This window comes from Lactuca virosa, chromosome 1, assembly GCF_052849685.1.
Source record: "Lactuca virosa cultivar CGN04683 chromosome 1, Lactuca_virosa_CGN04683_v6, whole genome shotgun sequence".
NCBI lineage: Eukaryota > Viridiplantae > Streptophyta > Magnoliopsida > Asterales > Asteraceae > Lactuca > Lactuca virosa.
Genome location: NC_136426.1, coordinates 102,868,178 through 102,881,692, shown reverse-complemented (window position 1 = coordinate 102,881,692; position 13,515 = coordinate 102,868,178). Strand labels below are relative to the sequence as shown.

General features: G+C 37.5%; 1 long non-coding RNA gene across 6 annotated transcripts; it reads right to left on the bottom strand.

The window, feature by feature from the left end:
• Positions 1 to 5,571: 5,571 nt before the first annotated feature.
• Positions 5,572 to 8,006, bottom strand: LOC145154141 (uncharacterized). 6 transcript variants are annotated; one of them, XR_013734645.1, is made up of 7 exons: positions 7,528 to 8,006; positions 7,366 to 7,471; positions 7,230 to 7,304; positions 6,954 to 7,095; positions 6,193 to 6,394; positions 5,912 to 6,057; positions 5,572 to 5,827 (listed from the first exon to the last, which is right to left on the bottom strand). It is a non-coding gene; the product is annotated as an uncharacterized LOC145154141 (long non-coding RNA). The 6 variants fall into 6 exon arrangements; XR_013734651.1 differs by having other exon boundaries at positions 7,366 to 7,439; XR_013734633.1 differs by having other exon boundaries at positions 7,366 to 8,006.
• Positions 8,007 to 13,515: the final 5,509 nt, after the last annotated feature.

Genomic DNA, 13,515 nt, shown 5'->3' with positions numbered 1-13,515 from the left:
GTACCCTTATCATTATTTTTTTAGAAAAAAGTTCATAAATGGTCCATGTGTTTTTCAGAAATCTGAGACATAGTCTCTAAGTTCAAAAAACATCTTAGTCTCTATGTTTTCGAAACTTTTAACAAACGGTCATTTTTGCTCACTCCGTCAGCTTTTGGTCGTTTAATGCCACTTGATTAAAATAATACGAGTGTATTTCCGTTATATTACTACTACAGGGACCCTTTGTGAGGTTTTGTCTTTTTAAAAAAAAAAAGAAAAATGAAATATATTATTTAATATACAAAGGGTTCCACCCTTCTTCTCTCTCTCTCTCTCTCTCTCTCTCTCTCTCTCTCTCTCTCTCTCTCTCTCTCTCTCTCTCTCTCTCTCTCTCTCTCTCTCTCTCTCTCTCTCTCTCTCCCTCCTGCCCCCACATCTTCATTGTCTTCTTCCTCTCAATGATATATAGAAAAGAAATTCCAACATTCCACCATTGAAATGCACGAAAAGGAACCCTAGCCATGTATACCCATTTCTTCTTGTTTATCTCGCTCCATCTCAATTAAGAATAACAACTTTGATTATGAAACAAAAAAAAAAAGAATCACAAGTATTACTATCACAAATCTGGGCATTTCCCTTCAGATCTCCAATCAATGGCTTCCGGTATTCCTCCTCCTCATCCTCGACGCCTTCATCTCCATAACCTTAGTAGGCGAAGAACGCAATCGAGCACACCCAATAATTTTTGAAAATGTAACATTGCCAGGTGTAATACCTCTCTAAAGCATTTCAGCGAACAGTTTCTATGAACCAAATATGAGGGTTCGATTCTCAATAACTCCGATTGAAAAGGATGATAGTATCCGACCAGATCCTCGAACTAACCTCAGTTTGTTTTCCCAACATCAAGTCTCTTATTTTGAGCTCATGTTGTGGCTTCGCCATCACTTCGAATTTCTCGTAAGCCACCTTACTTTATTTTGGAATCTTCTTGCTTTTTAATTTTAGGTTTTACATATCAAAACAAAACAAATGATCTATGTAGATTAGAATTGTGATTAATATGATTATATACACATATATGTGTAGGATGATTTAATAATTGGAAGTAGAAAAGAGTGATGTTATATATAACACTAAGGAAGAGTGGCTAAGAAGCTTTCCTGAGGGTTTATCTTCCCAGAGCTCTATGCTCGTCAATTTCATAAAGAACTGCCCAAAGCTTCATCGCCTATGGATTCTAGATTCTATTGGAGATGAAGGTCTTGACAATGTATCTTACACCTATAAAAACCTTATAGACTTGAGGATATTCCACGAAAGAGCAAAGATTGTTGTAATAGAAGTGGGGTTGACCGCCATATCCACCGGTTTTCAGCAGCTCAAGTCTCTGCCCTACTTTTGCAAAAGAATGACAAACACAACCATAATTTCTTTTTCCAAAAACTACCCAAAATGACTTGCTTCGGACTAATCATCTCAACCCCAAAATAGTAGAACCACGCAACTCAACAACCACTTAATGGTAGTCTTGGGGCTATCGTACATTCACACATGAATCTGAGCAAGTTAAGCCTTTTAGGACTTTTTATAACAAACCATGATTTCCTTTACATTGGAATGTATGTAGAAAGATTGGAAGCACCTTCTTAGGCTATGGGGAGTGGTCACCACCAACCAACCGAAAAAGTGTTGCCACCTCTGCGCCACGTCAGCTTCACCACCAACCCACTAGACATTGGGAATGGTTACCACTCCACAATATTCATTTTTTTAAAAAAAATTAACATTATATTAAATAAAAAACATAATTTACAACATAAATAGTTTTTTTGAAAACATAAAAAAATAAAATCACATTTCATTAATTAAAAACATAGAAATTTAAAACTAAATTACTAAAATAAACATAAAACATACCAAATAAAACATTACACTGCTTAAAAAACATAAAAATTTAAAACATAAAAAACCATAGATAAATACTACACGTCGTCGTTGTCGTCACCGACCTCATCCGCTTCGTCGTCACCATCCTCATCCGCCTCGTCATCACTGCCCTCATCCTCTTCGTCTTCATTGTCATTTTTCCCTTGGAATTGTCTTTCCCATATGTGCTCGGTCAAATTGTGACGTAGATTGTGATGTGTTTCACAGTTTTGTATTTCGAAAACCCTAGAGTAGTATGTCGGGCTGCCAACTTGTATTACAGCAGGTGGATTAAGTATATCGTTCCTGGTATATGAATAAATAGCCCTACCCTCTTCTTCTATTGTCATCTTATGTAAAATAACACAAGCAGTCAACACCTTCGTCAGTTTTGCCCCATCCCATGTTTGTGTCGGGTGTTTGATTATGTGTCACTTTTGTTTTAGGACTCAAATTTCAATAGATCATATAAACTATTAGGGGCAATATATTCACGTACCAAAAGTTCATTTGCCGCCTCTTGATCCCGGATGATCCATTTTGTAGGCTTCTTCTCGCCGTGTGAACTTTCGCCTCTCTCACGAACCATGTCTTGTGCCGCAGAGAATAGTGTGTGCAATACCAACTCGTCATCAGAATCATCATCATCATATGAAGAAGAAATTGAACCGAAAAAATTATCCATTTTTTTAAAGTGTGTAATTGTTTTAAAAGAGTGTGTGTGTTTTGTTGTGAAAAACTATGTAAAATATATGTGTGTGTGTGTATATATATATATATATATATATATATATATAAAGAAAGTTAATTAATAAGTGAATGATTTTTTTTTGTTAAAATTTTTAACGGTCGAAATGCCCCCTCCCTCCCCCCCCCCCCCCCTAAACAGTCAAAATCGAGATAACCAATCACCGCGTCCGTCTTCACCCGTCTCCGCACTCACGCCACAGCCAGAGCACCGGCCCTTGGGGCGGTGTTCACACGTCTTGGGGGCTCCACGTCAGCCTCCTACGCATCTTTTGGTTATCCACTTTGGGTAGCCTTATTAGAGAGAGAGAGAGAGAGAGAGAGAGAGAGAGGGTTATGTAGGTATGTGTATGTGTGCTCTTGAATGTTGAAGAATAAACCAATAAATGTGTGCATTATGGTTGTTGACGAGAGAGATAGGGGGACCCTTTGTATATTAAATATTATATTTCATTTTTTAATATGGAAAAACCTCATAAATGGTCCATATAGTAGTAAAATGACGGAAATGCCCTCGTATTATTTTAATCAAATGGCAGTCAACGGCCAAAAGCTGACAGAGTAAGCAAAAAGTATCGCTTGTTAAATTTTTGAAACCACAGGGACCATCTTGAATGTTTTTTGAACTTATGGACTATATCTCAGATTTCTGGAAAGCACATGGACCATTCATGAAGTTTTGTCCTTTTTTTTATTAGGGCAAATTACATGAATAGTTCTTGTGATTTGAAGTAATTTGCACGTCTAGTCCACAACTATTTTTTAACTCGGACCGTCCCTGTCATTTGATTTTATTTCGGTTTAGTCCTTACTATACCTAAAATGACTATTATACCCTTATTTGTTTCTTTTTTATTTAATTTATTATTTTTCTATTTATTAATTATGAATTTTATTATTTAGATATTACACAACCACCCCATCTAAACCCCCACCGTCATCCCTAACCCCTTTATCACATCCCTGCCCATCCCCTTTCCCCTTTTCAAAGCTTCGGTGACTTCCACCATCTTCAACTCCGAAAATCGGATAAAAAAAACTAAATAGAAATCAGATTAATTATTCTTGAATAAGAAAAAAAAATCGTTGAAGACCCACCAAAGTAACCACCCTATAGTCGTCGGTGACTCGCCACCCTTACAAAAACCACTTCAAAGGCATAGTCGACTATTTATCTTTCATTATCCATGTAATCCTTCATTCCATTGTCTACTTTCTCTATACACTTCCACATCTTAAAAGTTCAATCGTCTCATTCCAACAATTTCTTACTTGTCGCCTCGTCTCAGTCACTGGCGGATTTAATATATATCCCGGGGTAGCCTAGGACACCCCTCAAAAAAATTTCAATAGTGTAATTTTTTCTTGAATTTTTTTCTTATTATATATTACGCGATTTTTTTTTTGTCAGGGATACCCCTTTACTTTGATCTGGATCCGCCACTGGTCTCAGTCCAACAATTACACCCCATAATCATCACCTCATCTCTATGTGGTTAAAATTGTTTTGATGTTTATTGAGAATCTTGGAGACAAATAAAGATGGAACACTAATCACTGATCCACGATCTCTCTCTTCTATACTCGCGTGAAAAAGGTTTTGAAATATCGATTGTCCACATCCCTCCAGGACCAACTCAAATCAATACTTGATGGAGGTTGAAAATCCCAGAAGCAAAATCTCTCAAGAACCAAACCAGATATAATCAAATTACTCTATAAATATCACTCCCAAACAACAAATAGAAACTAAATATAAATAAAAAGGAAAAAGGAAAAAAACAGCATTTGTACACCAAAACCAGAGATCGAGAGCTTATCCAAGCACAATGGTCAGGGTGTCGATAGTGCTGGGTTTCAGATGGCCATTAAGTGGCCGAAATGGGTGTAGAATGAGGCAGAAAGAGATGAAAGGCTGGAAGGTTGGATCTAGAATTAGGAAGAGATTTTAATGGCTAGGATTGAATAATTCCGATGGGATGGTTGGGGTTGAAAAGCGAGAGAAACAGAGAGGACCATCAAGGTATGGGAGAAGGGATCCGCCTACTGATGGTGGGAGTTAACAGACAGTGACAGCGCCGAAGATAACCAGAGCATAAGTGAGCGGCGAAGAGCTTTTCGGCAAAAGAAACAAGGTCAAGCACCTTTTTCGACAATTGTGGTAGCGGTATGGGGTTATAGAGCACTAAGGAGGAGGATGATGCTGTTTTTGATGAAGGGGGACGATGAAGGAGGAAGAAGGGGTATGTGGTCATGGTAACAGATGAGAAAAGCAAGGAAAATGGTCATCGTTCTAATTATTAATATACATATTAAAAGTATAAGGCCATCCCGTATGGTTGAATAATCCACGCGTGAAGGCTGACGTGGCAAGGCTGGCTATGCGTGAATACCGCCCCTGGTGTGCGTAGCTGCCTTGTGGCGTGGTTCCGGGCTACGGGCGAAGACGAGAATGGTGATTGGTTAATGCCCTTTCTTCCATTATTTGTGAACGATGGTGGATTTAAAAAAAAAAAATTACTCTTTTTTAAAGAGTGAAGAAAATGGAGAAAAAAGCTCCACAGGAGCTAATGAAGAAAATGGCGATGTTCGTGAGGAAGAAGACAGTAAAATGAAGACTTTGCAACTTTGGTCCCTGGAGTCTTGGCGGATTACAACTTCCACCCTAAAATGATTTTTAGAAATTACATATCAACCCTTGACTTATATATTTCAATTATATTTTTTTAATTTCTAACTAGTATAGGAACCCATGCTTCACATGGGTCGGAAGGCATTTTTTTTTCCAGATTTGTTGGTGTTAAATGTAGTTGTGTTGGATGAAAAAAAGAAAGTACCATCTAAGTATCTAACCCCAAATACAGCAACTGAATCAACCAATATATATGATGATTTTCCTTGAAATACAAGTAAAACAAAAAACAACATAAATGGGATTGCATTGCCATATTATCAGTTTTAGCAACTACGATTATTCAACATAAATTATAGCACAATTTGTCACTGAAAGGATCAACAAACCTCATAAGTTGCAAGCCGTTTGAGGAGCTGATATTTGGGTGTTTACAAATTTGGAGTGTAAGGATTAAACAAAAAAGAAACAAACACACTGAATCTTTGGGAAACGAAAACCAGAATATATATGAGGAAGATAGAGCAAAAGAACCTGTGAACACATAAAGAATCCATTTATCCGTTTTTGATATCATTTTGATTATAAGAGTTATCAAGATTCAAGAAAAATGATTACCTTGGATTGTTTGTACAGTGTAATCTGCATCTATGCTGGTATGTGGTAACAACCCCTTTACCCTCCTATCCTATCCTACTCTGTCAAAGCATCAGCAGTGAAACCTTGATTTCCCAATATGCCCTCCTTACAGAATCAATAGTAAACTGGGAAGTATATATGTGTATTTGTATAAAGACATGTGGATAGTTATAGGTTAATACTCTACAATAACATTCTTACAAAACAAAAAAGAGAAGTTGAAAAAGTTGAAATAACGAAAATATCAATAAGAGAATCACCTCTTCTAACCTCGACTTGTATATGCACCATCACTATCCTCCTTTGTCAAAACATCAGCAATCAAACCCCGATTTCCCAATATGCTCTCGTTGTAGAATCAATGTCCTCAGGTAAAATAAACATGTTCATTTCATTTGTTGAAACAACTAATAAAATTCCTAATTTGTTGAACCGTATGCAAGGAGACACCTGAAAAATGAACTTTTTAACAAAAGAAACATAAGTTATTAACATAGAGTTATAAAGAATTCTATTTAAAAGAAATAGTCGGATAATCACCCGTAAACCACCCTCATCATCAATAATTTTTAATAAATTAAAACAATCCATATCCCAAAATTTAATTAAAAATTCATCAATGAAAAAGCATGAAAAATGCAGCTTGTAGCTGTTGTTCCTATTTGTTTCAACTTTCAACCTCTTCTCTTGTTGCAAAGTTAAGGCTATGTTGGACTGAGATCAATAAAAACTCCATGATTAACTAAAGATATGAATATGTGGTGTTATGAATTTTGATGTTGGTTTAATTAGTTCATTTACACCTCAAGATATCATGGTCCTGGTTTGAGATCAGAGTAAAAATAAGGTTTCTTCTTTACTCCAAATCTCTATCAAGCTTTAAAGAAGTCTCTAATCCTAAGATGTTAAAGCTCTTCTGATATGCGAAAACTGCTTCCACAATTTCCTTCAAACAAAGGACAATTAAGTATAAAATGGGTAAGATTGAAAAGAATTCATTGAAAGAGATGATTTTGTTCACCTTATAAGAAGCATCGAATTCGTTGAAGCTTCATATGGTCCTGTTCAGGATCTTTGAAGAACATATGGTTCCAAGATTGTCTAGTATTATGAAATAATTAGATTCCTTTTCTTTAACATATCCTATTTCTCTGTGTTGATCACTTGAAAAAACAAATGATAATAAGTTCCAAAATGTATAAAATTTAAAAGATAAAAGTTTAAAAAGCATTCAAAATAGAAACGATAGTCGTGAGTAGCGAAGCTCACATGAGTTGACATGTCTATTGCTGTTTACCTGAAGTCGCAAATTTGCATAACTGTAGAAGAAGCGCACAAGTCAAGTTTGGGCACAATTTCAACTTTTTACACCCTGTATGAAAGAAATATTAGTCAATTTCATATAACCAATTATCTAGGGATTATAAAATTACCATTCAATTTCTGTTGGTGGAAGAAATTAAGAACTGGTGATTGTTTCCCATAAAAAGCCGAATTAATACTTCACCTGCGGTCTGCCGGATTAGCTCCGCCGATGGCCTGAACTCGGTTGGCATCAGATGTTAAAGAAGAAGCGAAGCTGAAGAGTAAAGTACCTCAAGTAGCGCCATAGCCAGTAACAATGCTGAGGATGGTTGTTCGTTGACGATGGCGTGTAGGGTTAGATAGAAAGAGGACTGAGAGACGGAGGATGGAAGCTGATTGGATGAACCGGTTGTCTGAGGAGTGCGAGAGAGTCAACGTAGCCTCGTCGAAAGGCAGCTTCCTATGGATACTCTTGTACTGGTCCCAAATCTCTATTGATGGCAGTGGCAGGCACGGTGGCGACGGAGAATGTAAAGAACACCGACCTTATGGTGTGTCGGCGATTCCGACAAATTTTCTTCACCGGAGTCTTCAAGTGGTGGAGACGACAACAATTCGTGGATTGAAGAACCAGTTTCAATGCAGGGCACACCGGAGATCGAGGGGAGTCGGTGGTGGTGTGGTGGAGTAATTTAATTGGGGAACAGAAACGGTGGAGGACACCATTGTCAAGAAGAAGACAACGCATCAGCTCCACCGTAATTTTTTTTTACCGAAACCAATGTTCATAAGAACGTTGTGCTTTAATTGTATGTTTAATTTCTACAAAAAGTTAGAGGGAGCAAATTGTAATTTGAAAAAAGAACTGGGGCAATTTTGACAGACATGAAAAGCCAGCCAGAAGTGACAATAGAGAAATAAACAAAGGACAATTCTGTCAAATCCTTAGGAACTACTGGTCGTAAGGTGAGAGAATTTTAATATATATATATATATTAATATACCTTTAAACATTTATTGAATTTTAAGATTATGTTTTTTTATTTAATTTATTATACTTTTTTATTACTAAAATTTTTATTTATGTTTAATAATTATGTTTTTTTATTTAATATAATGTCATAATAATAATAATAATATTGAGTGGTAACCATTTCCTAGTGGAGCTGACGTGGAGCTGACATGGGATCACTTTTCTAGTTTCTAGTAGGCTGGCGGTAACCATACCCCCTTAGCCTAACATGCTTATGAATAGTAACTACGGTTTCCGTTTTTTATTGGATCATTGACTGGTTTTGAGACGATCGATGACTCTATTTTTGTTGCATGTTGGCCATCTGTTTTAGGAGTATTCGTCCACATGTGTCTCCAATTTAAGGTAGTGTGTCTCTTTGTATTTGTGTGTATGTTCACATAGAAACAAATACAGATCGAACATGACATCTACCTCCATTGATTGTGTAGATAGACCACGGCCACCAAAAGAGTCGTCAATATCACCCGTAGCCACCGACTACTCAGCATCGCCCACCTCCTTCACCGACTCATCATCATCACCCTTCGCTGCCGATACATGAACATCACTCACCGTCACCGCCTCATCATTACGGTATCTTTAAATCGATTTTACCTTCACGACTGGTTCTTTTGTTGTTTATATAATGATTATGACAAATTTATTTGGGTTTATTGTAACCGTTTCATCAAAGTCGACCAACAGCAACCCCAAAATCAAGGCTTACCGACCGTCGTGCAGTGGCAATTCCAGGTGACTTCGTGTTCTTCTCTGATAAACTTCATGTATTATATAATCTTTGCCTCGATTTTTAATGTATGTAGACACGGTTTTGAAGTTCTAAACACACGATTTTCAGATTTCTGGGATCATCTTTATGAGTTTCCAGATTTGATTTTAAGGTTTCTGATACATGTATTTTATCAGTTTGGAGATGATTTAAGTATGATTCCCTCCGCTACCGGAAGTACCTGAAACCAAAACTAAAAACCGTAAGCACGAAGCTTAGTGAGTTCCCCAACCTACCACATACCATACACATAACCACATATTGGGCCCCCGCCCGCTGCATCGGGACTTGCCCGGCATCGGGCCCCGCCCGGCATCAGGCCCCGTCTGGCATCGAGCCCCGCTCGGTATACAGATCTGTTTCTCTTAGGCCTCGCCTGTCTCTGGGCCCCGCCCGCTATACATATACAGTCACATAAACATACTAGCACATAAGGTAAACATACACTACTGCATTCCTGTTCCAAGGCCTCGCCTATCTTGGGCCCCGCCCTTGTCCCGCTACTGGAGAGTCATGGAACCCCGTCCATACTCCTCCTAATGATGAGATACGGGCCCCCGCCCACACTTACCTTTCTCCTATCCCGGGCCCCGCCCCTGCTCTGCTAATAACGAGATACGAAACCCCGTCTGTACTTAGCTAGTGGTGAGATACAAGACCTCGCCCACACTCACCTCCCTACCAGGCACATACATGTATCACAAAGATAACAAGTATAATCTACTATGCAACATATAACATTCCTCGGGCTTACCCCAGCATCGGACCCTAGTTCGGAAACGTACTACCGACACTTGCAAGAATCACAAAGACCTCTAGCATACTAACATACCTCGGACCTTGCCCGACATCGGATCGTAATCCGGAACATATATCATAAAAATGCCTAGGGCTAACCCCCAGGTCTTCCTATTATACACAAACATAATGGGTCGGCATTGTGGCCGTAGACCCATGCACACAATGAGGAGACTCACCTTGCACTGCTGAAGCCTGGTTGCAACTCCTCTGGCTGCTAACTGGCAATTCCCCGAACTGCTGCTCCTTCGGCTCCCCGAGCTACCAATACCAAAATAACACTTAGGCCAAAATACCCTCAACAATCAAATTAGGTCAACCTTAGTCCAAGTCAAAGTCAATGGTCAATGGTCAAAGTCAACGCTCCGAGTTGACTCAACTCGCCGAGTTGCTTCATCAACTCGTCAAGTTCTAAAAACTCAGAACTCTGAAATCCTGAACCAACTCGTCGAGTCAACCCCTGACTCGCCGAGTTCCCTGGTTACTCAAACTCGGGATTAACCGAGTCAACTCGTCGAGTCATCCTCCGACTCGTCGAGTTCCTTAGAACTTAGAACCATGCCAAACCTTGGTCAACTCGCCGAGTTGTTCCCTCAACTCGTCGAGCACATGCAAAATCCATAATCGAGAAAACCCTATCCACTCGTCGAGTTACCGTATCGACTCGCCGAGTTCATGCAGTAACCAAACACGGGAAAACCCTCTTCAACTCGCCGAGTTGGCTATCCAACTCGCCGAGTTCGTTCAGTCCACTTCTCATTCAGACGATTCTAAGTCAAACAATTGCTCCCAAAGGTAGATCCACCCTCCTAGATCATGCTTTCCACGTAAAGTTGCAACCTTTACGTGTAAACAATTCCCAAAAGCCAAAACTAAACTACAAGGAAGGGTTTTGCTATGGAGGAGAGGGACCTTAGAGAGTCCACATCTGAAGTTGCAACTTCAGATCGTGTTCCATGCAAGCACTAGTCCACAAATGTGCTAGGAATGGCTATGAAGCTCAAGATGAAGGGATCTATCAAATGAATGCTAAAGGGAACGACTTGTTACCTTCTATTAGCTGCCAAACTGAAGTAAGAGCTGGATCTACACTTCCTTCCTTGATCCTTGCTTCCAATCCTCCAAGATATGCACTCCAAATGAACCTTTATCTTCACAAATCTCAAGAAATGAAGTTGGGTGGCTAGGGTTCCGTTTCTGGACTTGAGAGGGTAGTAAGGGGGCTGAGTGAGAAGCCTCATGTTCTTTAAATAGGGTACAAGGCCCGAATTTAGGGTTTCCCAAACCCTGACCAACTCGTCGAGTTGGTCCCCCGACTCGTTGAGTCGGTCACTTAATCCGTGACTTAAAAATCCGCTTCTATTCGTCGAGTTCCTCCCTGGACTCGGTGAGTAGACCTCTTGACTTTGAGTTTTTCTTTCTTTTCTTGAGCTTCTGGATTCAGGGTGTCATATATATATATATATATATATATATATATATATATATATATAATACAAACCTTATTATTTCTAAAAATAGATTTAAGACGTCCAATTATTAAGCTAAAAGTACAAATAACCACTAATAAAATAATATTAAATTTAAATTTAACCTTATTTAAATTAAATTGTACAAAAAATAATACAATATGTATAAGTATGCAATGCAATCATAAAAGATCTTATCTCATTTTGACTGAGCTCTTTATCTTTCCATCTTATGTCTTGTTGAATGTCGATATCTCTGATGATAAATTGAATTCTTCCGGATTCAGTTTTAAAATCCCCATTTCTTGGCACGTATTACTATATCTCGACATTTCCCCTATATCCCCCCTTCTCTTGCTCCATTCAAGAATGTAAACCCCTTTCTCTCCCCTTCTAAACCCTAGATAACCAGACACAACCATTGTGTCTCCTGTTTCCTTTATCGGCGACTTCATTTCGGCCATTATCCGAACCAGGTGAGCTTTTACATAAGCCCATGTGTGTGAGGTTGCAGCGTATGGTTTCCCCCATAATCCCATGTGTGTGAGGTTGTAGCATATGATTTCCCCCATCACATGCTCTCCTAATCTTTTTTGATTTCTGATTAGAGATAATTACTATATTGGTTTTGCTCCATTCAAGATTCTTATTTTTGGAGTTTTGTTTAAAGTTCTTTGCCTTTACTAATTTTCATTCTGTTTTTTATGTAATAGAATTGGTTTTTTATAAAAACAAATTCCATATAGGAAGAAGTGGGATTATTTTCCTTTGCCCGGATCATTATTTCTATAATTTTAATTTTCTATCTATTTGGAAAATACCATTTTATCTTTCTAACCTAATTATATGATGACTGGATTATCTTTTATCCTTGTGCAGGTAAATTTTGGATGGGCTGTTTAGGTGTTAGCATTAACAGTACATGTTGTTCTTAAGGTTATTCCCATAAAAAAAACGTTTTTAAGGTTAGTTTCATGACAATTGGGTTTTTTCATTTCTAATGTCAATCCCACGTGGCCATCATGTAGGAATTAAGATGCTAAATCTGATGTCATGTATATTAGCTTGTATCTGAGATTCAACAAACAATTGATCGGTTAAATATTAACTGATCATACTTTATTGTCAACATGATTTTTTGTAATGAATGTCATGACTATGAAAAAATACAGTGCTATGAATTACAAAAATGATATATATATATATATATATATATATATATATATATATATATATATTGTGTTTGTGCAGAAACTACAATTGTTGGGAGTGAGAAAGGTGAGATTAGAGATGGAAACTATCATCTAAAATGGTCCCTTCAGTATGTAACGTAACTTGTTTTACATTCTTGCATGTTTATTTTTTTTTTCTGAATTGTTGTGTTTAGTTTCAGGAATGAAAATGTGGATGGTGGTGAAAAGGAAAAAATCGGTGCAAAGCTTGAGATACTTAGGCAGCAGGCACATGCCCGGGGCAACACATCAAGAGTCTCAAAGGATCTTCCACTCGAAGTTGAATAAGTAATCAATTTGAAATCGGGTTTTTTCTAAAAATGTTTTAGATTTATGCATATCTATTGGTTTTGAGATTTTAGTTCTCCTCGAATTGGATTGTTTTAATTTTAAATGAGACAATAGCTATATTGAGATTCTGAGTCTGTTCCAGAGCTTTTAGAACCAGAATTTTTTAAATATATTAATTGGGTGGGAATACAAATGAAATGCTATGGGAAAATGGTTTTTTGAAAGTTCGAATTAGCTTGAGGTGGTTCTGGATCTTTTTGAATAAAATGGGCATTTTGGTAAAAATAAAAAAAATTGTAGGAAATGGGCATTTTAGTTGATATGGTTCTGGACCTTTCTAGAAACTCGAAACATGAACATTTGATTTGAACATACTATAACATATGAAAAAATTGTCACCGGTCATTAACCGCTAAAAAATGACAAACGTCGAGAATAATAGATCTAATACGTAGTATATACCAATTTATGATAAAATACAAGATTTTGTATTAAATTAGCTAAGAAAAAACAGCCAAATCATCCGTAATCTGTATAAATAAGTGTGTAAAAATCATGTTACTCTTAAAAAATAATAACATATTCCGAAAGTACGCGTCTTCCTGATCCCGGAAATATAAATTTTGTAAAAATCTGACTCTGTATGAATTAGATATGATTTTTATAAGATATATAAAAATCAA